This window comes from Neofelis nebulosa, chromosome 5 (genome assembly GCF_028018385.1).
Source record: "Neofelis nebulosa isolate mNeoNeb1 chromosome 5, mNeoNeb1.pri, whole genome shotgun sequence".
Lineage (NCBI taxonomy): Eukaryota > Metazoa > Chordata > Mammalia > Carnivora > Felidae > Neofelis > Neofelis nebulosa.
The window spans coordinates 81,761,491-81,765,562 of NC_080786.1; the positions used below are offsets into that span (position 1 = coordinate 81,761,491).

Consider the following 4,072-nt stretch of genomic DNA (forward strand, 5'->3'; position numbering starts at 1 on the left):
TTCAAAACAAAAAGTGAAAAATAAGGTTGATTAACAGAAAAAGGAAAGCCAAACACCATCTACCTGGAAAGTATTTTCTCAAAAAAGGCAATTAAGAAGTGAAAGTATGTATAAAGAGGAATTGAAAACTAGTACTCCAGCTAACTACATTTACACCAGCCATGCTGGTCATCTCTCTGGGAATGGCTGATTCTTTACCGAATGGATGATAGCACCATATACAGAAATAGGAAGGATGAGGCCAAAACAGGATTTAGAAGATAGATATTTTACCATAAATACATTAACTAGGAAATGAGAATCTTTAGAGATAAATCAACCATGCTTTCAACTTGACAACAAGATGAACAAATCACAAAAAAAGACAAAAATATTTCATTTGGAATTTGATTTGGGGGAAATTTTTCAGAAAATTGACTTGATAGAATCATACATCTTCATGAAACAACATGTAATTCTCTATTTCACTGAAATGGCAATAAAAGATTTTTAAAGCAAATACAAAAGGTTTCATAGCTGTGGAAAAAAACTTTGCTCCTTTAATATTGAGAAGATTCAGTCCTCTAAAGTAATCAAAGACCTGATACAAACAGCATGAGGCAGGGGAAATCATTTTGATGAAACACAATCTTTGGGGCACCTGGGTGGCTCATTCAGTTAAACCTCCTGCTCTTGATTTTGGCTCAGGTCACGACCTCACGGTTGGTGAGTTTGAGCCCCCTGTTGGGCTCTGAGCTGGCAGTGCAGAGCCTACTTGGAATTCTCTCTCTCCCCCCCTCTCTCTCTCTGCCCTTCCCTTGCTTGCGTTCCTCTCTCTCTCAAAATAAATACATAAACTTAAAAAAAAAAAATTAAAAATATAACAAAAAGTAAAAAAAAAAAATACCCACAATTTTTGTTTTCAAGGAAAAGTACTTGAAAGAAACAAAACAACACTTTCATAACCTAGTAGCCGCAGTGATCCATAATCTAAGAAAATTTATCCTCATTTGCAGTTGAAGCAAATTAAGCTGTAGTTTGATATAAATACACAACTGATATTAAAGATTACCTTTTGGCCCTTCCAGCGCGCCGTGGGTGGGAAGGTGGTGGGGCCGCGCCGCCCCCGCCGCCTCTGTGGCCCTGCAGGCTTCCCCTGGCACTTCCGGTTCTGCCCGCCTTGCGGCTCACGGCCCCGCCTCCAGGCCCCGGGAAGATAACGGTCTAGGCGAGCGAGGACGAGGGCGGGGTGCGGCATGCGCACCGCTGTCTCTGACCTCTACTTGGAGCACTTGCTGCAGAAGCACAGCCAGCCCGAGGCTGCTCACACCAGCCGAACGCTGTGGCCGAGGGCATGTACACCAACGGCTGGGCTGCCCCAGGAAGCCTTGCCCAGGCGAAGGGGCAGGACGTACAGAAGGTGTGACTCATCCAGTTCGAGATGGTCACCCAAGAGCCCATGGGAATCATCCTGAAGCTGAACGACAAGCAGTCCTGTACGGTGGCCAGAATTCTTGACGGCGGCATGATTCACAGACAAGGCTCCCTTCACGTTGGGGATGAGAGCCTAGAAATCAATGGCACAAACGCGACTAATCACTCAGGAGAGCGGCTGCAGAAGGCGATGAAAGAAACCAAAGGAACGATCTCATTAAAAGTAATTCCCAACCAGCAGAATCATCTTCCTGCACTAGATGTTCATGAGAGCCAAGTTTGACTATGACCCCAAAAAGGTCCACCTGATCCCCTGCAAGGAGGCAGGGCTGAAGTTTGTTACTGGGGACATCATCAAGATAATCAGCAAAGACGACAGTAACTGGTGGCAAGGGCAGGTGGAAGCTTCCTCCAAGGAGTCAGCTGGATTGATCCTTTCTCCTGAGCTGCAGGAATGGCGAGTGGCAAGCGTGGCTCAGCCTGCTGCGAGCGAAGCCCCAAGCTGCAGTCCCTTCGGGAAGAAGTACTAAGACCAGTACCTGGCCAAGCACAGCTCGATTTTTGACCAGTTGGAGGTCGTTTCCTATGAGGAAGTTGTTCGGCTCCCGGCGTTCATGAGGAAAACCCTGGTGCTTATAGGAGCCAGCGGGGTGGGCCGCTGCCACATTAAGAGTGCCCTGCTCAGCCAGAACCTGGACAAGTTCGCGTACCCCACCCCGTGTACCACACGGCCGCCCAGGAAGAGTGGGGAAGATGGGGAAAATACCACTTTGTCTCCACCGAAGAGATGACGAGGGGCATCTCTGCCAATGAATTCCTGGAGTTTGGCAGCTACCAGGGCAACGTGTTTGGCACCACATTTGAAACCCTGCACCAGATTCATAAGCAGGACAGGATTGCCATCCTGGACATTGAGCCCCAGACCCTGAAGATTGTCTGCACAGCAGAACTGTCATCGTTCATTGTGTTCATCACACCCTCCGACCAGGGGGCACAGACAGAGGCCCTGCAGCAGCTGCAGAAAGACTCCAAGGCCATCCGCAGCCACTATGCGTACTACTTTGACCTCTCGCTGGTCAACAACGGCGTCGATGAAACCCTGAAGAAATTGCAAGAAGCCTTGGAGCCGGCGTGCAGTTCTCCACAGTGGGTGCCCGTCTCCTGGGTTTACTAAGCTTGCAGAAGGAGGGAACTACCATCCGCCCTTCTGTAGCTGTGTGAACTGCATTTTCCTTGCTTTCAGACCAACAGGGAGGCTCCCCTAGTTTTGTCAGCTTCCCGCACTCTGCTCCTCTCCTATTTTGGCCGCTGGTGGGCGTCAGGCTGGTGCAGGCTCCTGACTGGGCTCTGACTTTCCTGCTAGATGGAGCCCCAGTGATCAGGGCTTCAGAAGGCTCTCTGGAAATCTGAGGCGGAAAGTACTGTCAAAACTCACCTGCTAACCAAGGATGGTGCACACAGAGAGGAAAAGCTACGGACCTTGTTCTTTAAAGCCTGTGCGCCTTCACCTTTAATTACCCTGGGCATTTAATTGGTCTTGGAAGCATTTGTAACCTCAGCCTCAACTTTTAAAATGCCAAAATGAAACAGCTGCGCAATAGAAGGATGTCTGCTCTAGGGAAACCCTCAAAAGCAATAAAAATGTTGTGTTAAAATGCCAGGAAAAAAAAAAACCACACACACAAAAAGATTACTTTTTAAAAAAATCTATCACAAATTCACCCACTTTTAGCCAACTCGTTATACAAGGTAAGAATTCTCTTTATCTCCAACTTTGTGTATCCATTTACACCTATTTGATTCACTTGTTCTTAACAATTATGTTTAGATTACTCATGAAAATTTCATGAGACATTAAAGAGCTAGCCATCAACTTAAGTTATTTTTCTTGCTGGCAAATTTTGTAACAGAGGTAACATGAATTCATTTGACTAGTAGACCCAGGTAGAATAAAAGTTGTATGCTTGAATTAATTCTAATGCTGATAATTTGAAGACATGCCTATTTTAATTAAGCCAACAAACTTAAACTAGTTGAACTGGAAAAGCATCTGGGTTACTTTCTACATTTCTGAGAGTTTTAGGAATACTTAACATATATGCACTTATTTTAAACCAATTAAGTAGATCTTTTTTACAAATTTTGGCAATACCATCCAGAGGTAGAGTTGCAAGTACATAACATACAGGGGCATGTGGGTGGCTCAATTTGTTAAGTGTCTGGCTCTTGGTCTCTGCAAAGGTCATGATCTCACGGTTCATGGGATCAAATCCCACCTCAGGCTCTGCGCTGACAGCACGGAGCCTGCTTTGGATTCTCACTCTCCCTTTCTCTGCCCCTCCCCCCTGCTTGTGTGAATGCTTGCTCTCTCTCTCTCGAAATTAATAAATAAATAAACTTAAAAAATACATAACATACATCCATAGACATGCATAAACATACAGACACAGAGCTCTTCTAACTTCCATTCCAAAATTTTATCCATGAATCACACACAGCAATGCAAAACTCACTAGTTTATAAATAACTCTTGAATCCAGATTATGTCAAATTAATGTTACCTGTTCCCAACGCTGAAGTTTTTTATTATTATTTATGAAGGAGACTTTTAAGAATTGCAAGTAGTTCATGGAGACTGTGGAGTGCATTTTGGGCAAGG

General features: G+C 45.1%; 1 pseudogene; it reads left to right on the top strand.

Moving 5' to 3' along the window:
- Positions 1–1,235: 1,235 nt before the first annotated feature.
- Positions 1,236–3,048, top strand: LOC131511397 (55 kDa erythrocyte membrane protein-like; annotated as a pseudogene).
- Positions 3,049–4,072: the final 1,024 nt, after the last annotated feature.